The sequence below is a fragment of the Labrus mixtus genome, chromosome 13 (genome assembly GCF_963584025.1).
Source record: "Labrus mixtus chromosome 13, fLabMix1.1, whole genome shotgun sequence".
Lineage (NCBI taxonomy): Eukaryota > Metazoa > Chordata > Actinopteri > Labriformes > Labridae > Labrus > Labrus mixtus.
In genome coordinates, this window is record NC_083624.1 from 2,058,171 (window position 1) to 2,081,661 (window position 23,491).

The window sequence follows — 23,491 nt, forward strand, 5'->3', positions numbered from 1 at the left end:
CAAATAGAAAGTTTTTTTTTTGAACTATTAAGCTCGCAGTTTTTCTGTATTATATGGTTAATAGTTGTTGAGATTACCTATAAAAAGTCTGAGAGCCAGAACAGACGCATCTACACTGTTAATAATAAACCCATTTGAAGTTTTGAATTCATTGTGCATCACAGAACTTTTAATATGAAGACAAAGGCTAAGGCATTAAAAAAGACATGTCGACTGAGCGATGTGGAGACCTGCAGCCAGGTGAAGTTTTACCATCTATAAGTAGAGCAGTACATACAGACACCTTCGCTTACGGCCATACCACCCTGAACACGCCCGATCTCGTCCGATCTCGGAAGCTAAGCAGGGTCGGGCCTGGTTAGTACTTGGATGGGAGACCGCCTGGGAATACCAGGTGCTGTAAGCTTTTGTATCTCATTCAGCCAGTAGGGGGCGCTGTTGCCTCACTAGTGGAGAAAGGACTGAGAGAGACAGGCCAGTGGAAAATGAAACATGATTTTATTTGGCAGCCTGTCCTCTTTTTTTTTGTTCTTGTTGCAATTTTCATCAATGTTTTCAGTGAGTATTAATACATATTACACTCTCTGGAGGCTGTTTTCAAATGTCAGTTTTACATTCAAAAAGTACATATAGCCTACTTAAGTAAGGACTACTGCATTAACATCTTTTAATTACTTGTACTTAACTTGATTCTTTTTGTTTTAGGTTACTCTTTACTTCCCCACAACACTCTGGTAGCCATATTGTACATTTGATTCAGCTGGAAATATTCACCATCATTATAAATGTTTTCACATCAATAATAAACATTTACACCAAATCAGGAATTATTATAAATGATTACTATTAAGATTGAATGAAAAAAACCCCGCAAACAAGTGATGCTTACTTATCAATCAATATTTTTTCAGAATTAATTGACGTTTTTTTCAGAAATTGACCATTTCACATAATGACTTTTACTGTGGATTTATTAAGGTTTTCAATACTGCAAACTGTTCAGAGGCACCTTTCCAGCACTAAAGTGAACAGCAGAAATAAGTTTAAATGTTGCATTAAGGCACACAAGATTTAGGATTATTATAGTAGCCTAATCATTAGTGATTGATTAAGATATAAGGGACAACTGGAAATGATGTTTTTATCAGCACTTACTTGTTTTGAGGTAATCTTGAATGACAAATGAATAAATCAGCCATTGCAATGTTTCATGTAGAAATCATAACCCTGTGGGGCATACATATTTGATCCCCTCACATTCTCCATTATAACTAAAAATCCTCCATTAGGAATCACAAAGGAAAACTTACTAATTATATGACAATTCATAATTATTACAATCAGTCCCTATATATGCTATAGATGCTCCCCGATCAAAATTCAGTGTAAGCTACTTTATTGGAAAGTAGAAGCAACGATAGACAAATAAAAGAGAACTACAGTCCATAGCAGGAGGACACAAAAGCTTACAGCACCTGGTATTCCCAGGCGGTCTCCCATCCAAGTACTAACCAGGCCCGACCCTGCTTAGCTTCCGAGATCGGACGAGATCGGGCGTGTTCAGGGTGGTATGGCCGTAAGCGAAGTTTACTGTTGTACAGAGTCTATTTATATATGGATAATGTCGCAGCATTCTATTTTAAATGTATTATCTGAGTTAAATAATAATACAAACTGATAAATTGAAGAGTAGGCTACCTTTTCAAATTCATTCATTCATTCAAGTAATTAAATTGATTGCCTTCTTTTGCAAACATTGTCAATCATAAATAGATCTAATGTAAGAACAAAATAAAAACAAGCCTATGTGAAAAGCATCTATTTAATGGTTTAATAATTTAATAATTTAAATGTATGTAGTCCTAAATGTGGGTAGGCTATTAGTTTTAAATGTTTAAATGATCCGTTATATAGCCTACTGCATACAAGAGAACAAGATGAGTTTAAATTAACAAAAGACAAATAGAAAGTTTTTTTTTTGAACTATTAAGCTCGCAGTTTTTCTGTATTATATGGTTAATAGTTGTTGAGATTACCTATAAAAAGTCTGAGAGCCAGAACAGACGCATCTACACTGTTAATAATAAACCCATTTGAAGTTTTGAATTCATTGTGCATCACAGAACTTTTAATATGAAGACAAAGGCTAAGGCATTAAAAAAGACATGTCGACTGAGCGATGTGGAGACCTGCAGCCAGGTGAAGTTTTACCATCTATAAGTAGAGCAGTACATACAGACACCTTCGCTTACGGCCATACCACCCTGAACACGCCCGATCTCGTCCGATCTCGGAAGCTAAGCAGGGTCGGGCCTGGTTAGTACTTGGATGGGAGACCGCCTGGGAATACCAGGTGCTGTAAGCTTTTGTATCTCATTCAGCCAGTAGGGGGCGCTGTTGCCTCACTAGTGGAGAAAGGACTGAGAGAGACAGGCCAGTGGAAAATGAAACATGATTTTATTTGGCAGCCTGTCCTCTTTTTTTTTGTTCTTGTTGCAATTTTCATCAATGTTTTCAGTGAGTATTAATACATATTACACTCTCTGGAGGCTGTTTTCAAATGCCAGTTTTACATTCAAAAAGTACATATAGCCTACTTAAGTAAGGACTACTGCATTAACATATTTTAATTACTTGTACTTAACTTGATTCTTTTTGTTTTAGGTTACTCTTTACTTCCCCACAACACTCTGGTAGCCATATTGTACATTTGATTCAGCTGGAAATATTCACCATCATTATAAATGTTTTCACATCAATAATAAACATTTACACCAAATCAGGAATTATTATAAATGATTACTATTAAGATTGAATGAAAAAAAACCCGCAAACAAGTGATGCTTACTTATCAATCAATATTTTTTCAGAATTAATTGACGTTTTTTCAGAAATTGACCATTTCACATAATGACTTTTACTGTGGATTTATTAAGGTTTTCAATACTGCAAACTGTTCAGAGGCACCTTTCCAGCACTAAAGTGAACAGCAGAAATAAGTTTAAATGTTGCATTAAGGCACACAAGATTTAGGATTATTATAGTAGCCTAATCATTAGTGATTGATTAAGATATAAGGGACAACTGGAAATGATGTTTTTATCAGCACTTACTTGTTTTGAGGTAATCTTGAATGACAAATGAATAAATCAGCCATTGCAATGTTTCATGTAGAAATCATAACCCTGTGGGGCATACATATTTGATCCCCTCACATTCTCCATTATAACTAAAAATCCTCCATTAGGAATCACAAAGGAAAACTTACTAATTATATGACAATTCATAATTATTACAGTCAGTCCCTATATATGCTATAGATGCTCCCCGATCAAAATTCAGTGTAAGCTACTTTATTGTAAAGTAGAAGCAACGATAGACAAATAAAAGAGAACTACAGTCCATAGCAGGAGGACACAAAAGCTTACAGCACCTGGTATTCCCAGGCGGTCTCCCATCCAAGTACTAACCAGGCCCGACCCTGCTTAGCTTCCGAGATCGGACGAGATCGGGCGTGTTCAGGGTGGTATGGCCGTAAGCGAAGTTTACTGTTGTACAGAGTCTATTTATATATGGATAATGTCGCAGCATTCTATTTTAAATGTATTATCTGAGTTAAATAATAATACAAACTGATAAATTGAAGAGTAGGCTACCTTTTCAAATTCATTCATTCATTCAAGTAATTAAATTGATTGCCTTCTTTTGCAAACATTGTCAATCATAAATAGATCTAATGTAAGAACAAAATAAAAACAAGCCTATGTGAAAAGCATCTATTTAATGGTTTAATAATTTAATAATTTAAATGTATGTAGTCCTAAATGTGGGTAGGCTATTAGTTTTAAATGTTTAAATGATCCGTTATATAGCCTACTGCATACAAGAGAACAAGATGAGTTTAAATTAACAAAAGACAAATAGAAAGTTTTTTTTTTGAACTATTAAGCTCGCAGTTTTTCTGTATTATATGGTTAATAGTTGTTGAGATTACCTATAAAAAGTCTGAGAGCCAGAACAGACGCATCTACACTGTTAATAATAAACCCATTTGAAGTTTTGAATTCATTGTGCATCACAGAACTTTTAATATGAAGACAAAGGCTAAGGCATTAAAAAAGACATGTCGACTGAGCGATGTGGAGACCTGCAGCCAGGTGAAGTTTTACCATCTATAAGTAGAGCAGTACATACAGACACCTTCGCTTACGGCCATACCACCCTGAACACGCCCGATCTCGTCCGATCTCGGAAGCTAAGCAGGGTCGGGCCTGGTTAGTACTTGGATGGGAGACCGCCTGGGAATACCAGGTGCTGTAAGCTTTTGTATCTCATTCAGCCAGTAGGGGGCGCTGTTGCCTCACTAGTGGAGAAAGGACTGAGAGAGACAGGCCAGTGGAAAATGAAACATGATTTTATTTGGCAGCCTGTCCTCTTTTTTTTTGTTCTTGTTGCAATTTTCATCAATGTTTTCAGTGAGTATTAATACATATTACACTCTCTGGAGGCTGTTTTCAAATGTCAGTTTTACATTCAAAAAGTACATATAGCCTACTTAAGTAAGGACTACTGCATTAACATATTTTAATTACTTGTACTCAACTTGATTCTTTTTGTTTTAGGTTACTCTTTACTTCCCCACAACACTCTGGTAGCCATATTGTACATTTGATTCAGCTGGAAATATTCACCATCATTATAAATGTTTTCACATCAATAATAAACATTTACACCAAATCAGGAATTATTATAAATGATTACTATTAAGATTGAATGAAAAAAAACCCGCAAACAAGTGATGCTTACTTATCAATCAATATTTTTTCAGAATTAATTGACGTTTTTTCAGAAATTGACCATTTCACATAATGACTTTTACTGTGGATTTATTAAGGTTTTCAATACTGCAAACTGTTCAGAGGCACCTTTCCAGCACTAAAGTGAACAGCAGAAATAAGTTTAAATGTTGCATTAAGGCACACAAGATTTAGGATTATTATAGTAGCCTAATCATTAGTGATTGATTAAGATATAAGGGACAACTGGAAATGATGTTTTTATCCCCACTTACTTGTTTTGAGGTAATCTTGAATGACAAATGAATAAATCAGCCATTGCAATGTTTCATGTAGAAATCATAACCCTGTGGGGCATACATATTTGATCCCCTCACATTCTCCATTATAACTAAAAATCCTCCATTAGGAATCACAAAGGAAAACTTACTAATTATATGACAATTCATAATTATTACAATCAGTCCCTGTATATGCTATAGATGCTCCCCGATCAAAATTCAGTGTAAGCTACTTTATTGGAAAGTAGAAGCAACGATAGACAAATAAAAGAGAACTACAGTCCATAGCAGGAGGACACAAAAGCTTACAGCACCTGGTATTCCCAGGCGGTCTCCCATCCAAGTACTAACCAGGCCCGACCCTGCTTAGCTTCCGAGATCGGACGAGATCGGGCGTGTTCAGGGTGGTATGGCCGTAAGCGAAGTTTACTGTTGTACAGAGTCTATTTATATATGGATAATGTCGCAGCATTCTATTTTAAATGTATTATCTGAGTTAAATAATAATACAAACTGATAAATTGAAGAGTAGGCTACCTTTTCAAATTCATTCATTCATTCAAGTAATTAAATTGATTGCCTTCTTTTGCAAACATTGTCAATCATAAATAGATCTAATGTAAGAACAAAATAAAAACAAGCCTATGTGAAAAGCATCTATTTAATGGTTTAATAATTTAATAATTTAAATGTATGTAGTCCTAAATGTGGGTAGGCTATTAGTTTTAAATGTTTAAATGATCCGTTATATAGCCTACTGCATACAAGAGAACAAGATGAGTTTAAATTAACAAAAGACAAATAGAAAGTTTTTTTTTTGAACTATTAAGCTCGCAGTTTTTCTGTATTATATGGTTAATAGTTGTTGAGATTACCTATAAAAAGTCTGAGAGCCAGAACAGACGCATCTACACTGTTAATAATAAACCCATTTGAAGTTTTGAATTCATTGTGCATCACAGAACTTTTAATATGAAGACAAAGGCTAAGGCATTAAAAAAGACATGTCGACTGAGCGATGTGGAGACCTGCAGCCAGGTGAAGTTTTACCATCTATAAGTAGAGCAGTACATACAGACACCTTCGCTTACGGCCATACCACCCTGAACACGCCCGATCTCGTCCGATCTCGGAAGCTAAGCAGGGTCGGGCCTGGTTAGTACTTGGATGGGAGACCGCCTGGGAATACCAGGTGCTGTAAGCTTTTGTATCTCATTCAGCCAGTAGGGGGCGCTGTTGCCTCACTAGTGGAGAAAGGACTGAGAGAGACAGGCCAGTGGAAAATGAAACATGATTTTATTTGGCAGCCTGTCCTCTTTTTTTTTGTTCTTGTTGCAATTTTCATCAATGTTTTCAGTGAGTATTAATACATATTACACTCTCTGGAGGCTGTTTTCAAATGTCAGTTTTACATTCAAAAAGTACATATAGCCTACTTAAGTAAGGACTACTGCATTAACATCTTTTAATTACTTGTACTTAACTTGATTCTTTTTGTTTTAGGTTACTCTTTACTTCCCCACAACACTCTGGTAGCCATATTGTACATTTGATTCAGCTGGAAATATTCACCATCATTATAAATGTTTTCACATCAATAATAAACATTTACACCAAATCAGGAATTATTATAAATGATTACTATTAAGATTGAATGAAAAAAACCCCGCAAACAAGTGATGCTTACTTATCAATCAATATTTTTTCAGAATTAATTGACGTTTTTTTCAGAAATTGACCATTTCACATAATGACTTTTACTGTGGATTTATTAAGGTTTTCAATACTGCAAACTGTTCAGAGGCACCTTTCCAGCACTAAAGTGAACAGCAGAAATAAGTTTAAATGTTGCATTAAGGCACACAAGATTTAGGATTATTATAGTAGCCTAATCATTAGTGATTGATTAAGATATAAGGGACAACTGGAAATGATGTTTTTATCAGCACTTACTTGTTTTGAGGTAATCTTGAATGACAAATGAATAAATCAGCCATTGCAATGTTTCATGTAGAAATCATAACCCTGTGGGGCATACATATTTGATCCCCTCACATTCTCCATTATAACTAAAAATCCTCCATTAGGAATCACAAAGGAAAACTTACTAATTATATGACAATTCATAATTATTACAATCAGTCCCTATATATGCTATAGATGCTCCCCGATCAAAATTCAGTGTAAGCTACTTTATTGGAAAGTAGAAGCAACGATAGACAAATAAAAGAGAACTACAGTCCATAGCAGGAGGACACAAAAGCTTACAGCACCTGGTATTCCCAGGCGGTCTCCCATCCAAGTACTAACCAGGCCCGACCCTGCTTAGCTTCCGAGATCGGACGAGATCGGGCGTGTTCAGGGTGGTATGGCCGTAAGCGAAGTTTACTGTTGTACAGAGTCTATTTATATATGGATAATGTCGCAGCATTCTATTTTAAATGTATTATCTGAGTTAAATAATAATACAAACTGATAAATTGAAGAGTAGGCTACCTTTTCAAATTCATTCATTCATTCAAGTAATTAAATTGATTGCCTTCTTTTGCAAACATTGTCAATCATAAATAGATCTAATGTAAGAACAAAATAAAAACAAGCCTATGTGAAAAGCATCTATTTAATGGTTTAATAATTTAATAATTTAAATGTATGTAGTCCTAAATGTGGGTAGGCTATTAGTTTTAAATGTTTAAATGATCCGTTATATAGCCTACTGCATACAAGAGAACAAGATGAGTTTAAATTAACAAAAGACAAATAGAAAGTTTTATCTTTAACTATTAAGCTCGCAGTTTTTCTGTATTATATGGTTAATAGTTGTTGAGATTACCTATAAAAAGTCTGAGAGTCAGAACAGACGCATCTACACTGTTAATAATAAACCCATTTGAAGTTTTGAATTCATTGTGCATCACAGAACTTTTAATATGAAGACAAAGGCTAAGGCATTAAAAAAGACATGTCGACTGAGCGATGTGGAGACCTGCAGCCAGGTGAAGTTTTACCATCTATAAGTAGAGCAGTACATACAGACACCTTCGCTTACGGCCATACCACCCTGAACACGCCCGATCTCGTCCGATCTCGGAAGCTAAGCAGGGTCGGGCCTGGTTAGTACTTGGATGGGAGACCGCCTGGGAATACCAGGTGCTGTAAGCTTTTGTATCTCATTCAGCCAGTGGGGGGCGCTGTTGCCTCACTAGTGGAGAAAGGACTGAGAGAGACAGGCCAGTGGAAAATGAAACATGATTTTATTTGGCAGCCTGTCCTCTTTTTTTTTGTTCTTGTTGCAATTTTCATCAATGTTTTCAGTGAGTATTAATACATATTACACTCTCTGGAGGCTGTTTTCAAATGTCAGTTTTACATTCAAAAAGTACATATAGCCTACTTAAGTAAGGACTACTGCATTAACATCTTTTAATTACTTGTACTCAACTTGATTCTTTTTGTTTTAGGTTACTCTTTACTTCCCCACAACACTCTGGTAGCCATATTGTACATTTGATTCAGCTGGAAATATTCACCATCATTATAAATGTTTTCACATCAATAATAAACATTTACACCAAATCAGGAATTATTATAAATGATTACTATTAAGATTGAATGAAAAAAACCCCGCAAACAAGTGATGCTTACTTATCAATCAATATTTTTTCAGAATTAATTGACGTTTTTTCAGAAATTGACCATTTCACATAATGACTTTTACTGTGGATTTATTAAGGTTTTCAATACTGCAAACTGTTCAGAGGCACCTTTCCAGCACTAAAGTGAACAGCAGAAATAAGTTTAAATGTTGCATTAAGGCACACAAGATTTAGGATTATTATAGTAGCCTAATCATTAGTGATTGATTAAGATATAAGGGACAACTGGAAATGATGTTTTTATCAGCACTTACTTGTTTTGAGGTAATCTTGAATGACAAATGAATAAATCAGCCATTGCAATGTTTCATGTAGAAATCATAACCCTGTGGGGCATACATATTTGATCCCCTCACATTCTCCATTATAACTAAAAATCCTCCATTAGGAATCACAAAGGAAAACTTACTAATTATATGACAATTCATAATTATTACAATCAGTCCCTATATATGCTATAGATGCTCCCCGATCAAAATTCAGTGTAAGCTACTTTATTGGAAAGTAGAAGCAACGATGGACAAATAAAAGAGAACTACAGTCTATAGCAGGAGGACACAAAAGCTTACAGCACCTGGTATTCCCAGGCGGTCTCCCATCCAAGTACTAACCAGGCCCGACCCTGCTTAGCTTCCGAGATCGGACGAGATCGGGCGTGTTTAGGGTGGTATGGCCGTAAGCGAAGTTTACTGTTGTACAGAGTCTATTTATATATGGATAATGTCGCAGCATTCTATTTTAAATGTATTATCTGAGTTAAATAATAATACAAACTGATAAATTGAAGAGTAGGCTACCTTTTCAAATTCATTCATTCATTCAAGTAATTAAATTGATTGCCTTCTTTTGCAAACATTGTCAATCATAAATAGATCTAATGTAAGAACAAAATAAAAACAAGCCTATGTGAAAAGCATCTATTTAATGGTTTAATAATTTAATAATTTAAATGTATGTAGTCCTAAATGTGGGTAGGCTATTAGTTTTAAATGTTTAAATGATCCGTTATATAGCCTACTGCATACAAGAGAACAAGATGAGTTTAAATTAACAAAAGACAAATAGAAAGTTTTTTTTTTGAACTATTAAGCTCGCAGTTTTTCTGTATTATATGGTTAATAGTTGTTGAGATTACCTATAAAAAGTCTGAGAGCCAGAACAGACGCATCTACACTGTTAATAATAAACCCATTTGAAGTTTTGAATTCATTGTGCATCACAGAACTTTTAATATGAAGACAAAGGCTAAGGCATTAAAAAAGACATGTCGACTGAGCGATGTGGAGACCTGCAGCCAGGTGAAGTTTTACCATCTATAAGTAGAGCAGTACATACAGACACCTTCGCTTACGGCCATACCACCCTGAACACGCCCGATCTCGTCCGATCTCGGAAGCTAAGCAGGGTCGGGCCTGGTTAGTACTTGGATGGGAGACCGCCTGGGAATACCAGGTGCTGTAAGCTTTTATATCTCATTCAGCCAGTAGGGGGCGCTGTTGCCTCACTAGTGGAGAAAGGACTGAGAGAGACAGGCCAGTGGAAAATGAAACATGATTTTATTTGGCAGCCTGTCCTCTTTTTTTTTGTTCTTGTTGCAATTTTCATCAATGTTTTCAGTGAGTATTAATACATATTACACTCTCTGGAGGCTGTTTTCAAATGTCAGTTTTACATTCAAAAAGTACATATAGCCTACTTAAGTAAGGACTACTGCATTAACATCTTTTAATTACTTGTACTTAACTTGATTCTTTTTGTTTTAGGTTACTCTTTACTTCCCCACAACACTCTGGTAGCCATATTGTACATTTGATTCAGCTGGAAATATTCACCATCATTATAAATGTTTTCACATCAATAATAAACATTTACACCAAATCAGGAATTATTATAAATGATTACTATTAAGATTGAATGAAAAAAACCCCGCAAACAAGTGATGCTTACTTATCAATCAATATTTTTTCAGAATTAATTGACGTTTTTTCAGAAATTGACCATTTCACATAATGACTTTTACTGTGGATTTATTAAGGTTTTCAATACTGCAAACTGTTCAGAGGCACCTTTCCAGCACTAAAGTGAACAGCAGAAATAAGTTTAAATGTTGCATTAAGGCACACAAGATTTAGGATTATTATAGTAGCCTAATCATTAGTGATTGATTAAGATATAAGGGACAACTGGAAATGATGTTTTTATCAGCACTTACTTGTTTTGAGGTAATCTTGAATGACAAATGAATAAATCAGCCATTGCAATGTTTCATGTAGAAATCATAACCCTGTGGGGCATACATATTTGATCCCCTCACATTCTCCATTATAACTAAAAATCCTCCATTAGGAATCACAAAGGAAAACTTACTAATTATATGACAATTCATAATTATTACAATCAGTCCCTATATATGCTATAGATGCTCCCCGATCAAAATTCAGTGTAAGCTACTTTATTGGAAAGTAGAAGCAACGATAGACAAATAAAAGAGAACTACAGTCCATAGCAGGAGGACACAAAAGCTTACAGCACCTGGTATTCCCAGGCGGTCTCCCATCCAAGTACTAACCAGGCCCGACCCTGCTTAGCTTCCGAGATCGGACGAGATCGGGCGTGTTCAGGGTGGTATGGCCGTAAGCGAAGTTTACTGTTGTACAGAGTCTATTTATATATGGATAATGTCGCAGCATTCTATTTTAAATGTATTATCTGAGTTAAATAATAATACAAACTGATAAATTGAAGAGTAGGCTACCTTTTCAAATTCATTCATTCATTCAAGTAATTAAATTGATTGCCTTCTTTTGCAAACATTGTCAATCATAAATAGATCTAATGTAAGAACAAAATAAAAACAAGCCTATGTGAAAAGCATCTATTTAATGGTTTAATAATTTAATAATTTAAATGTATGTAGTCCTAAATGTGGGTAGGCTATTAGTTTTAAATGTTTAAATGATCCGTTATATAGCCTACTGCATACAAGAGAACAAGATGAGTTTAAATTAACAAAAGACAAATAGAAAGTTTTATCTTTAACTATTAAGCTCGCAGTTTTTCTGTATTATATGGTTAATAGTTGTTGAGATTACCTATAAAAAGTCTGAGAGTCAGAACAGACGCATCTACACTGTTAATAATAAACCCATTTGAAGTTTTGAATTCATTGTGCATCACAGAACTTTTAATATGAAGACAAAGGCTAAGGCATTAAAAAAGACATGTCGACTGAGCGATGTGGAGACCTGCAGCCAGGTGAAGTTTTACCATCTATAAGTAGAGCAGTACATACAGACACCTTCGCTTACGGCCATACCACCCTGAACACGCCCGATCTCGTCCGATCTCGGAAGCTAAGCAGGGTCGGGCCTGGTTAGTACTTGGATGGGAGACCGCCTGGGAATACCAGGTGCTGTAAGCTTTTGTATCTCATTCAGCCAGTGGGGGGCGCTGTTGCCTCACTAGTGGAGAAAGGACTGAGAGAGACAGGCCAGTGGAAAATGAAACATGATTTTATTTGGCAGCCTGTCCTCTTTTTTTTTGTTCTTGTTGCAATTTTCATCAATGTTTTCAGTGAGTATTAATACATATTACACTCTCTGGAGGCTGTTTTCAAATGTCAGTTTTACATTCAAAAAGTACATATAGCCTACTTAAGTAAGGACTACTGCATTAACATATTTTAATTACTTGTACTTAACTTGATTCTTTTTGTTTTAGGTTACTCTTTACTTCCCCACAACACTCTGGTAGCCATATTGTACATTTGATTCAGCTGGAAATATTCACCATCATTATAAATGTTTTCACATCAATAATAAACATTTACACCAAATCAGGAATTATTATAAATGATTACTATTAAGATTGAATGAAAAAAACCCCGCAAACAAGTGATGCTTACTTATCAATCAATATTTTTTCAGAATTAATTGACGTTTTTTCAGAAATTGACCATTTCACATAATGACTTTTACTGTGGATTTATTAAGGTTTTCAATACTGCAAACTGTTCAGAGGCACCTTTCCAGCACTAAAGTGAACAGCAGAAATAAGTTTAAATGTTGCATTAAGGCACACAAGATTTAGGATTATTATAGTAGCCTAATCATTAGTGATTGATTAAGATATAAGGGACAACTGGAAATGATGTTTTTATCAGCACTTACTTGTTTTGAGGTAATCTTGAATGACAAATGAATAAATCAGCCATTGCAATGTTTCATGTAGAAATCATAACCCTGTGGGGCATACATATTTGATCCCCTCACATTCTCCATTATAACTAAAAATCCTCCATTAGGAATCACAAAGGAAAACTTACTAATTATATGACAATTCATAATTATTACAATCAGTCCCTATATATGCTATAGATGCTCCCCGATCAAAATTCAGTGTAAGCTACTTTATTGGAAAGTAGAAGCAACGATAGACAAATAAAAGAGAACTACAGTCCATAGCAGGAGGACACAAAAGCTTACAGCACCTGGTATTCCCAGGCGGTCTCCCATCCAAGTACTAACCAGGCCCGACCCTGCTTAGCTTCCGAGATCGGGCGAGATCGGGCGTGTTCAGGGTGGTATGGCCGTAAGCGAAGTTTACTGTTGTACAGAGTCTATTTATATATGGATAATGTCGCAGCATTCTATTTTAAATGTATTATCTGAGTTAAATAATAATACAAACTGATAAATTGAAGAGTAGGCTACCTTTTCAAATTCATTCATTCATTCATTCAAGTAATTAAATTGATTGCCTTCTTTTGCAAACATTGTCAATCATAAATAGATCTAATGTAAGAACAAAATAAAAACAAGCCTATGTGAAAAGCATCTATTTAATGGTTTAATAATTTAATAATTTAAATGTATGTAGTCCTAAATGTGGGTAGGCTATTAGTTTTAAATGTTTAAATGATCCGTTATATAGCCTACTGCATACAAGAGAACAAGATGAGTTTAAATTAACAAAAGACAAATAGAAAGTTTTTTTTTTGAACTATTAAGCTCGCAGTTTTTCTGTATTATATGGTTAATAGTTGTTGAGATTACCTATAAAAAGTCTGAGAGCCAGAACAGACGCATCTACACTGTTAATAATAAACCCATTTGAAGTTTTGAATTCATTGTGCATCACAGAACTTTTAATATGAAGACAAAGGCTAAGGCATTAAAAAAGACATGTCGACTGAGCGATGTGGAGACCTGCAGCCAGGTGAAGTTTTACCATCTATAAGTAGAGCAGTACATACAGACACCTTCGCTTACGGCCATACCACCCTGAACACGCCCGATCTCGTCCGATCTCGGAAGCTAAGCAGGGTCGGGCCTGGTTAGTACTTGGATGGGAGACCGCCTGGGAATACCAGGTGCTGTAAGCTTTTGTATCTCATTCAGCCAGTAGGGGGCGCTGTTGCCTCACTAGTGGAGAAAGGACTGAGAGAGACAGGCCAGTGGAAAATGAAACATGATTTTATTTGGCAGCCTGTCCTCTTTTTTTTTGTTCTTGTTGCAATTTTCATCAATGTTTTCAGTGAGTATTAATACATATTACACTCTCTGGAGGCTGTTTTCAAATGTCAGTTTTACATTCAAAAAGTACATATAGCCTACTTAAGTAAGGACTACTGCATTAACATCTTTTAATTACTTGTACTTAACTTGATTCTTTTTGTTTTAGGTTACTCTTTACTTCCCCACAACACTCTGGTAGCCATATTGTACATTTGATTCAGCTGGAAATATTCACCATCATTATAAATGTTTTCACATCAATAATAAACATTTACACCAAATCAGGAATTATTATAAATGATTACTATTAAGATTGAATGAAAAAAACCCCGCAAACAAGTGATGCTTACTTATCAATCAATATTTTTTCAGAATTAATTGACGTTTTTTCAGAAATTGACCATTTCACATAATGACTTTTACTGTGGATTTATTAAGGTTTTCAATACTGCAAACTGTTCAGAGGCACCTTTCCAGCACTAAAGTGAACAGCAGAAATAAGTTTAAATGTTGCATTAAGGCACACAAGATTTAGGATTATTATAGTAGCCTAATCATTAGTGATTGATTAAGATATAAGGGACAACTGGAAATGATGTTTTTATCAGCACTTACTTGTTTTGAGGTAATCTTGAATGACAAATGAATAAATCAGCCATTGCAATGTTTCATGTAGAAATCATAACCCTGTGGGGCATACATATTTGATCCCCTCACATTCTCCATTATAACTAAAAATCCTCCATTAGGAATCACAAAGGAAAACTTACTAATTATATGACAATTCATAATTATTACAATCAGTCCCTATATATGCTATAGATGCTCCCCGATCAAAATTCAGTGTAAGCTACTTTATTGGAAAGTAGAAGCAACGATAGACAAATAAAAGAGAACTACAGTCCATAGCAGGAGGACACAAAAGCTTACAGCACCTGGTATTCCCAGGCGGTCTCCCATCCTAGTACTAACCAGGCCCGACCCTGCTTAGCTTTCGAGATCGGACGAGATCGGGCGTGTTCAGGGTGGTATGGCCGTAAGTGAAGTTTACTGTTGTACAGAGTCTATTTATATATGGATAATGTCGCAGCATTCTATTTTAAATGTATTATCTGAGTTAAATAATAATACAAACTGATAAATTGAAGAGTAGGCTACCTTTTCAAATTCATTCATTCATTCAAGTAATTAAATTGATTGCCTTCTTTTGCAAACATTGTCAATCATAAATAGATCTAATGTAAGAACAAAATAAAAACAAGCCTATGTGAAAAGCATCTATTTAATGGTTTAATAATTTAATAATTTAAATGTATGTAGTCCTAAATGTGGGTAGGCTATTAGTTTTAAATGTTTAAATGATCCGTTATATAGCCTACTGCATACAAGAGAACAAGATGAGTTTAAATTAACAAAAGACAAATAGAAAGTTTTTTTTTTTGAACTATTAAGCTCGCAGTTTTTCTGTATTATATGGTTAATAGTTGTTGAGATTACCTATAAAAAGTCTGAGAGTCAGAACAGACGCATCTACACTGTTAATAATAAACCCATTTGAAGTTTTGAATTCATTGTGCATCACAGAACTTTTAATATGAAGACAAAGGCTAAGGCATTAAAAAAGACATGTCGACTGAGCGATGTGGAGACCTGCAGCCAGGTGAAGTTTTACCATCTATAAGTAGAGCAGTACATACAGACACCTTCGCTTACGGCCATACCACCCTGAACACGCCCGATCTCGTCCGATCTCGGAAGCTAAGCAGGGTCGGGCCTGGTTAGTACTTGGATGGGAGACCGCCTGGGAATACCAGGTGCTGTAAGCTTTTGTATCTCATTCAGCCAGTAGGGGGCGCTGTTGCCTCACTAGTGGAGAAAGGACTGAGAGAGACAGGCCAGTGGAAAATGAAACATGATTTTATTTGGCAGCCTGTCCTCTTTTTTTTTGTTCTTGTTGCAATTTTCATCAATGTTTTCAGTGAGTATTAATACATATTACACTCTCTGGAGGCTGTTTTCAAATGCCAGTTTTACATTCAAAAAGTACATATAGCCTACTTAAGTAAGGACTACTGCATTAACATATTTTAATTACTTGTACTTAACTTGATTCTTTTTGTTTTAGGTTACTCTTTACTTCCCCACAACACTCTGGTAGCCATATTGTACATTTGATTCAGCTGGAAATATTCACCATCATTATAAATGTTTTCACATCAATAATAAACATTTACACCAAATCAGGAATTATTATAAATGATTACTATTAAGATTGAATGAAAAAAAACCCGCAAACAAGTGATGCTTACTTATCAATCAATATTTTTTCAGAATTAATTGACGTTTTTTCAGAAATTGACCATTTCACATAATGACTTTTACTGTGGATTTATTAAGGTTTTCAATACTGCAAACTGTTCCGAGGCACCTTTCCAGCACTAAAGTGAACAGCAGAAATAAGTTTAAATGTTGCATTAAGGCACACAAGATTTAGGATTATTATAGTAGCCTAATCATTAGTGATTGATTAAGATATAAGGGACAACTGGAAATGATGTTTTTATCAGCACTTACTTGTTTTGAGGTAATCTTGAATGACAAATGAATAAATCAGCCATTGCAATGTTTCATGTAGAAATCATAACCCTGTGGGGCATACATATTTGATCCCCTCACATTCTCCATTATAACTAAAAATCCTCCATTAGGAATCACAAAGGAAAACTTACTAATTATATGACAATTCATAATTATTACAGTCAGTCCCTATATATGCTATAGATGCTCCCCGATCAAAATTCAGTGTAAGCTACTTTATTGGAAAGTAGAAGCAACGATAGACAAATAAAAGAGAACTACAGTCCATAGCAGGAGGACACAAAAGCTTACAGCACCTGGTATTCCCAGGCGGTCTCCCATCCAAGTACTAACCAGGCCCGACCCTGCTTAGCTTCCGAGATCGGACGAGATCGGGCGTGTTCAGGGTGGTATGGCCGTAAGCGAAGTTTACTGTTGTACAGAGTCTATTTATATATGGATAATGTCGCAGCATTCTATTTTAAATGTATTATCTGAGTTAAATAATAATACAAACTGATAAATTGAAGAGTAGGCTACCTTTTCAAATTCATTCATTCATTCAAGTAATTAAATTGATTGCCTTCTTTTGCAAACATTGTCAATCATAAATAGATCTAATGTAAGAACAAAATAAAAACAAGCCTATGTGAAAAGCATCTATTTAATGGTTTAATAATTTAATAATTTAAATGTATGTAGTCCTAAATGTGGGTAGGCTATTAGTTTTAAATGTTTAAATGATCCGTTATATAGCCTACTGCATACAAGAGAACAAGATGAGTTTAAATTAACAAAAGACAAATAGAAAGTTTTTTTTTTGAACTATTAAGCTCGCAGTTTTTCTGTATTATATGGTTAATAGTTGTTGAGATTACCTATAAAAAGTCTGAGAGCCAGAACAGACGCATCTACACTGTTAATAATAAACCCATTTGAAGTTTTGAATTCATTGTGCATCACAGAACTTTTAATATGAAGACAAAGGCTAAGGCATTAAAAAAGACATGTCGACTGAGCGATGTGGAGACCTGCAGCCAGGTGAAGTTTTACCATCTATAAGTAGAGCAGTACATACAGACACCTTCGCTTACGGCCATACCACCCTGAACACGCCCGATCTCGTCCGATCTCGGAAGCTAAGCAGGGTCGGGCCTGGTTAGTACTTGGATGGGAGACCGCCTGGGAATACCAGGTGCTGTAAGCTTTTGTATCTCATTCAGCCAGTAGGGGGCGCTGTTGCCTCACTAGTGGAGAAAGGACTGAGAGAGACAGGCCAGTGGAAAATGAAACATGATTTTATTTGGCAGCCTGTCCTCTTTTTTTTTGTTCTTGTTGCAATTTTCATCAATGTTTTCAGTGAGTATTAATACATATTACACTCTCTGGAGGCTGTTTTCAAATGCCAGTTTTACATTCAAAAAGTACATATAGCCTACTTAAGTAAGGACTACTGCATTAACATATTTTAATTACTTGTACTTAACTTGATTCTTTTTGTTTTAGGTTACTCTTTACTTCCCCACAACACTCTGGTAGCCATATTGTACATTTGATTCAGCTGGAAATATTCACCATCATTATAAATGTTTTCACATCAATAATAAACATTTACACCAAATCAGGAATTATTATAAATGATTACTATTAAGATTGAATGAAAAAAAACCCGCAAACAAGTGATGCTTACTTATCAATCAATATTTTTTCAGAATTAATTGACGTTTTTTCAGAAATTGACCATTTCACATAATGACTTTTACTGTGGATTTATTAAGGTTTTCAATACTGCAAACTGTTCAGAGGCACCTTTCCAGCACTAAAGTGAACAGCAGAAATAAGTTTAAATGTTGCATTAAGGCACACAAGATTTAGGATTATTATAGTAGCCTAATCATTAGTGATTGATTAAGATATAAGGGACAACTGGAAATGATGTTTTTATCAGCACTTACTTGTTTTGAGGTAATCTTGAATGACAAATGAATAAATCAGCCATTGCAATGTTTCATGTAGAAATCATAACCCTGTGGGGCATACATATTTGATCCCCTCACATTCTCCATTATAACTAAAAATCCTCCATTAGGAATCACAAAGGAAAACTTACTAATTATATGACAATTCATAATTATTACAGTCAGTCCCTATATATGCTATAGATGCTCCCCGATCAAAATTCAGTGTAAGCTACTTTATTGGAAAGTAGAAGCAACGATAGACAAATAAAAGAGAACTACAGTCCATAGCAGGAGGACACAAAAGCTTACAGCACCTGGTATTCCCAGGCGGTCTCCCATCCAAGTACTAACCAGGCCCGACCCTGCTTAGCTTCCGAGATCGGACGAGATCGGGCGTGTTCAGGGTGGTATGGCCGTAAGCGAAGTTTACTGTTGTACAGAGTCTATTTATATATGGATAATGTCGCAGCATTCTATTTTAAATGTATTATCTGAGTTAAATAATAATACAAACTGATAAATTGAAGAGTAGGCTACCTTTTCAAATTCATTCATTCATTCAAGTAATTAAATTGATTGCCTTCTTTTGCAAACATTGTCAATCATAAATAGATCTAATGTAAGAACAAAATAAAAACAAGCCTATGTGAAAAGCATCTATTTAATGGTTTAATAATTTAATAATTTAAATGTATGTAGTCCTAAATGTGGGTAGGCTATTAGTTTTAAATGTTTAAATGATCCGTTATATAGCCTACTGCATACAAGAGAACAAGATGAGTTTAAATTAACAAAAGACAAATAGAAAGTTTTTTTTTTGAACTATTAAGCTCGCAGTTTTTCTGTATTATATGGTTAATAGTTGTTGAGATTACCTATAAAAAGTCTGAGAGCCAGAACAGACGCATCTACACTGTTAATAATAAACCCATTTGAAGTTTTGAATTCATTGTGCATCACAGAACTTTTAATATGAAGACAAAGGCTAAGGCATTAAAAAAGACATGTCGACTGAGCGATGTGGAGACCTGCAGCCAGGTGAAGTTTTACCATCTATAAGTAGAGCAGTACATACAGACACCTTCGCTTACGGCCATACCACCCTGAACACGCCCGATCTCGTCCGATCTCGGAAGCTAAGCAGGGTCGGGCCTGGTTAGTACTTGGATGGGAGACCGCCTGGGAATACCAGGTGCTGTAAGCTTTTGTATCTCATTCAGCCAGTAGGGGGCGCTGTTGCCTCACTAGTGGAGAAAGGACTGAGAGAGACAGGCCAGTGGAAAATGAAACATGATTTTATTTGGCAGCCTGTCCTCTTTTTTTTTGTTCTTGTTGCAATTTTCATCAATGTTTTCAGTGAGTATTAATACATATTACACTCTCTGGAGGCTGTTTTCAAATGCCAGTTTTACATTCAAAAAGTACATATAGCCTACTTAAGTAAGGACTACTGCATTAACATATTTTAATTACTTGTACTTAACTTGATTCTTTTTGTTTTAGGTTACTCTTTACTTCCCCACAACACTCTGGTAGCCATATTGTACATTTGATTCAGCTGGAAATATTCACCATCATTATAAATGTTTTCACATCAATAATAAACATTTACACCAAATCAGGAATTATTATAAATGATTACTATTAAGATTGAATGAAAAAAAACCCGCAAACAAGTGATGCTTACTTATCAATCAATATTTTTTCAGAATTAATTGACGTTTTTTCAGAAATTGACCATTTCACATAATGACTTTTACTGTGGATTTATTAAGGTTTTCAATACTGCAAACTGTTCAGAGGCACCTTTCCAGCACTAAAGTGAACAGCAGAAATAAGTTTAAATGTTGCATTAAGGCACACAAGATTTAGGATTATTATAGTAGCCTAATCATTAGTGATTGATTAAGATATAAGGGACAACTGGAAATGATGTTTTTATCAGCACTTACTTGTTTTGAGGTAATCTTGAATGACAAATGAATAAATCAGCCATTGCAATGTTTCATGTAGAAATCATAACCCTGTGGGGCATACATATTTGATCCCCTCACATTCTCCATTATAACTAAAAATCCTCCATTAGGAATCACAAAGGAAAACTTACTAATTATATGACAATTCATAATTATTACAGTCAGTCCCTATATATGCTATAGATGCTCCCCGATCAAAATTCAGTGTAAGCTACTTTATTGGAAAGTAGAAGCAACGATAGACAAATAAAAGAGAACTACAGTCCATAGCAGGAGGACACAAAAGCTTACAGCACCTGGTATTCCCAGGCGGTCTCCCATCCAAGTACTAACCAGGCCCGACCCTGCTTAGCTTCCGAGATCGGACGAGATCGGGCGTGTTCAGGGTGGTATGGCCGTAAGCGAAGTTTACTGTTGTACAGAGTCTATTTATATATGGATAATGTCGCAGCATTCTATTTTAAATGTATTATCTGAGTTAAATAATAATACAAACTGATAAATTGAAGAGTAGGCTACCTTTTCAAATTCATTCATTCATTCAAGTAATTAAATTGATTGCCTTCTTTTGCAAACATTGTCAATCATAAATAGATCTAATGTAAGAACAAAATAAAAACAAGCCTATGTGAAAAGCATCTATTTAATGGTTTAATAATTTAATAATTTAAATGTATGTAGTCCTAAATGTGGGTAGGCTATTAGTTTTAAATGTTTAAATGATCCGTTATATAGCCTACTGCATACAAGAGAACAAGATGAGTTTAAATTAACAAAAGACAAATAGAAAGTTTTTTTTTTGAACTATTAAGCTCGCAGTTTTTCTGTATTATATGGTTAATAGTTGTTGAGATTACCTATAAAAAGTCTGAGAGCCAGAACAGACGCATCTACACTGTTAATAATAAACCCATTTGAAGTTTTGAATTCATTGTGCATCACAGAACTTTTAATATGAAGACAAAGGCTAAGGCATTAAAAAAGACATGTCGACTGAGCGATGTGGAGACCTGCAGCCAGGTGAAGTTTTACCATCTATAAGTAGAGCAGTACATACAGACACCTTCGCTTACGGCCATACCACCCTGAACACGCCCGATCTCGTCCGATCTCGGAAGCTAAGCAGGGTCGGGCCTGGTTAGTACTTGGATGGGAGACCGCCTGGGAATACCAGGTGCTGTAAGCTTTTGTATCTCATTCAGCCAGTAGGGGGCGCTGTTGCCTCACTAGTGGAGAAAGGACTGAGAGAGACAGGCCAGTGGAAAATGAAACATGATTTTATTTGGCAGCCTGTCCTCTTTTTTTTTGTTCTTGTTGCAATTTTCATCAATGTTTTCAGTGAGTATTAATACATATTACACTCTCTGGAGGCTGTTTTCAAATGCCAGTTTTACATTCAAAAAGTACATATAGCCTACTTAAGTAAGGACTACTGCATTAACATATTTTAATTACTTGTACTTAACTTGATTCTTTTTGTTTTAGGTTACTCTTTACTTCCCCACAACACTCTGGTAGCCATATTGTACATTTGATTCAGCTGGAAATATTCACCATCATTATAAATGTTTTCACATCAATAATAAACATTTACACCAAATCAGGAATTATTATAAATGATTACTATTAAGATTGAATGAAAAAAAACCCGCAAACAAGTGATGCTTACTTATCAATCAATATTTTTTCAGAATTAATTGACGTTTTTTCAGAAATTGACCATTTCACATAATGACTTTTACTGTGGATTTATTAAGGTTTTCAATACTGCAAACTGTTCAGAGGCACCTTTCCAGCACTAAAGTGAACAGCAGAAATAAGTTTAAATGTTGCATTAAGGCACACAAGATTTAGGATTATTATAGTAGCCTAATCATTAGTGATTGATTAAGATATAAGGGACAACTGGAAATGATGTTTTTATCAGCACTTACTTGTTTTGAGGTAATCTTGAATGACAAATGAATAAATCAGCCATTGCAATGTTTCATGTAGAAATCATAACCCTGTGGGGCATACATATTTGATCCCCTCACATTCTCCATTATAACTAAAAATCCTCCATTAGGAATCACAAAGGAAAACTTACTAATTATATGACAATTCATAATTATTACAGTCAGTCCCTATATATGCTATAGATGCTCCCCGATCAAAATTCAGTGTAAGCTACTTTATTGGAAAGTAGAAGCAACGATAGACAAATAAAAGAGAACTACAGTCCATAGCAGGAGGACACAAAAGCTTACAGCACCTGGTATTCCCAGGCGGTCTCCCATCCAAGTACTAACCAGGCCCGACCCTGCTTAGCTTCCGAGATCGGACGAGATCGGGCGTGTTCAGGGTGGTATGGCCGTAAGCGAAGTTTACTGTTGTACAGAGTCTATTTATATATGGATAATGTCGCAGCATTCTATTTTAAATGTATTATCTGAGTTAAATAATAATACAAACTGATAAATTGAAGAGTAGGCTACCTTTTCAAATTCATTCATTCATTCAAGTAATTAAATTGATTGCCTTCTTTTGCAAACATTGTCAATCATAAATAGATCTAATGTAAGAACAAAATAAAAACAAGCCTATGTGAAAAGCATCTATTTAATGGTTTAATAATTTAATAATTTAAATGTATGTAGTCCTAAATGTGGGTAGGCTATTAGTTTTAAATGTTTAAATGATCCGTTATATAGCCTACTGCATACAAGAGAACAAGATGAGTTTAAAT

The 23,491-nt window shown here is 35.1% G+C and overlaps 24 non-coding genes across 24 annotated transcripts; 12 read left to right on the forward strand and 12 right to left on the reverse strand.

Moving 5' to 3' along the window:
* Positions 1–287: 287 nt before the first annotated feature.
* On the forward strand, positions 288–406 carry LOC132987657 (5S ribosomal RNA). Its single transcript, XR_009675713.1, has one exon. It is a non-coding gene; the product is annotated as a 5S ribosomal RNA (ribosomal RNA).
* Positions 407–1,463: 1,057 nt separating this feature from the next.
* LOC132987659 (5S ribosomal RNA) lies at positions 1,464–1,582 on the reverse strand. The gene has a single exon (XR_009675715.1). It is a non-coding gene; the product is annotated as a 5S ribosomal RNA (ribosomal RNA).
* A 664-nt stretch (positions 1,583–2,246) lies between these two features.
* Positions 2,247–2,365, forward strand: LOC132987660 (5S ribosomal RNA). The gene has a single exon (XR_009675716.1). It is a non-coding gene; the product is annotated as a 5S ribosomal RNA (ribosomal RNA).
* Positions 2,366–3,421: 1,056 nt separating this feature from the next.
* On the reverse strand, positions 3,422–3,540 carry LOC132987661 (5S ribosomal RNA). Its single transcript, XR_009675717.1, has one exon. It is a non-coding gene; the product is annotated as a 5S ribosomal RNA (ribosomal RNA).
* Positions 3,541–4,204: 664 nt separating this feature from the next.
* On the forward strand, positions 4,205–4,323 carry LOC132987663 (5S ribosomal RNA). The gene has a single exon (XR_009675718.1). It is a non-coding gene; the product is annotated as a 5S ribosomal RNA (ribosomal RNA).
* A 1,056-nt stretch (positions 4,324–5,379) lies between these two features.
* LOC132987664 (5S ribosomal RNA) lies at positions 5,380–5,498 on the reverse strand. Its single transcript, XR_009675719.1, has one exon. It is a non-coding gene; the product is annotated as a 5S ribosomal RNA (ribosomal RNA).
* Positions 5,499–6,162: 664 nt separating this feature from the next.
* LOC132987665 (5S ribosomal RNA) lies at positions 6,163–6,281 on the forward strand. The gene has a single exon (XR_009675720.1). It is a non-coding gene; the product is annotated as a 5S ribosomal RNA (ribosomal RNA).
* Positions 6,282–7,338: 1,057 nt separating this feature from the next.
* On the reverse strand, positions 7,339–7,457 carry LOC132987666 (5S ribosomal RNA). The gene has a single exon (XR_009675721.1). It is a non-coding gene; the product is annotated as a 5S ribosomal RNA (ribosomal RNA).
* A 663-nt stretch (positions 7,458–8,120) lies between these two features.
* Positions 8,121–8,239, forward strand: LOC132987667 (5S ribosomal RNA). The gene has a single exon (XR_009675722.1). It is a non-coding gene; the product is annotated as a 5S ribosomal RNA (ribosomal RNA).
* Positions 8,240–9,295: 1,056 nt separating this feature from the next.
* Positions 9,296–9,414, reverse strand: LOC132987623 (5S ribosomal RNA). Its single transcript, XR_009675681.1, has one exon. It is a non-coding gene; the product is annotated as a 5S ribosomal RNA (ribosomal RNA).
* A 664-nt stretch (positions 9,415–10,078) lies between these two features.
* On the forward strand, positions 10,079–10,197 carry LOC132987668 (5S ribosomal RNA). Its single transcript, XR_009675723.1, has one exon. It is a non-coding gene; the product is annotated as a 5S ribosomal RNA (ribosomal RNA).
* A 1,056-nt stretch (positions 10,198–11,253) lies between these two features.
* LOC132987669 (5S ribosomal RNA) lies at positions 11,254–11,372 on the reverse strand. The gene has a single exon (XR_009675724.1). It is a non-coding gene; the product is annotated as a 5S ribosomal RNA (ribosomal RNA).
* Positions 11,373–12,035: 663 nt separating this feature from the next.
* On the forward strand, positions 12,036–12,154 carry LOC132987671 (5S ribosomal RNA). Its single transcript, XR_009675726.1, has one exon. It is a non-coding gene; the product is annotated as a 5S ribosomal RNA (ribosomal RNA).
* A 1,056-nt stretch (positions 12,155–13,210) lies between these two features.
* Positions 13,211–13,329, reverse strand: LOC132987624 (5S ribosomal RNA). The gene has a single exon (XR_009675682.1). It is a non-coding gene; the product is annotated as a 5S ribosomal RNA (ribosomal RNA).
* A 668-nt stretch (positions 13,330–13,997) lies between these two features.
* LOC132987672 (5S ribosomal RNA) lies at positions 13,998–14,116 on the forward strand. Its single transcript, XR_009675727.1, has one exon. It is a non-coding gene; the product is annotated as a 5S ribosomal RNA (ribosomal RNA).
* A 1,056-nt stretch (positions 14,117–15,172) lies between these two features.
* Positions 15,173–15,291, reverse strand: LOC132987638 (5S ribosomal RNA). Its single transcript, XR_009675695.1, has one exon. It is a non-coding gene; the product is annotated as a 5S ribosomal RNA (ribosomal RNA).
* A 665-nt stretch (positions 15,292–15,956) lies between these two features.
* LOC132987673 (5S ribosomal RNA) lies at positions 15,957–16,075 on the forward strand. Its single transcript, XR_009675728.1, has one exon. It is a non-coding gene; the product is annotated as a 5S ribosomal RNA (ribosomal RNA).
* Positions 16,076–17,131: 1,056 nt separating this feature from the next.
* Positions 17,132–17,250, reverse strand: LOC132987674 (5S ribosomal RNA). Its single transcript, XR_009675729.1, has one exon. It is a non-coding gene; the product is annotated as a 5S ribosomal RNA (ribosomal RNA).
* A 664-nt stretch (positions 17,251–17,914) lies between these two features.
* LOC132987675 (5S ribosomal RNA) lies at positions 17,915–18,033 on the forward strand. The gene has a single exon (XR_009675730.1). It is a non-coding gene; the product is annotated as a 5S ribosomal RNA (ribosomal RNA).
* A 1,056-nt stretch (positions 18,034–19,089) lies between these two features.
* On the reverse strand, positions 19,090–19,208 carry LOC132987676 (5S ribosomal RNA). The gene has a single exon (XR_009675731.1). It is a non-coding gene; the product is annotated as a 5S ribosomal RNA (ribosomal RNA).
* Positions 19,209–19,872: 664 nt separating this feature from the next.
* Positions 19,873–19,991, forward strand: LOC132987677 (5S ribosomal RNA). Its single transcript, XR_009675732.1, has one exon. It is a non-coding gene; the product is annotated as a 5S ribosomal RNA (ribosomal RNA).
* A 1,056-nt stretch (positions 19,992–21,047) lies between these two features.
* On the reverse strand, positions 21,048–21,166 carry LOC132987679 (5S ribosomal RNA). The gene has a single exon (XR_009675733.1). It is a non-coding gene; the product is annotated as a 5S ribosomal RNA (ribosomal RNA).
* Positions 21,167–21,830: 664 nt separating this feature from the next.
* Positions 21,831–21,949, forward strand: LOC132987680 (5S ribosomal RNA). Its single transcript, XR_009675734.1, has one exon. It is a non-coding gene; the product is annotated as a 5S ribosomal RNA (ribosomal RNA).
* A 1,056-nt stretch (positions 21,950–23,005) lies between these two features.
* LOC132987681 (5S ribosomal RNA) lies at positions 23,006–23,124 on the reverse strand. The gene has a single exon (XR_009675735.1). It is a non-coding gene; the product is annotated as a 5S ribosomal RNA (ribosomal RNA).
* Between the last annotated feature and the right edge of the window lie 367 nt (positions 23,125–23,491).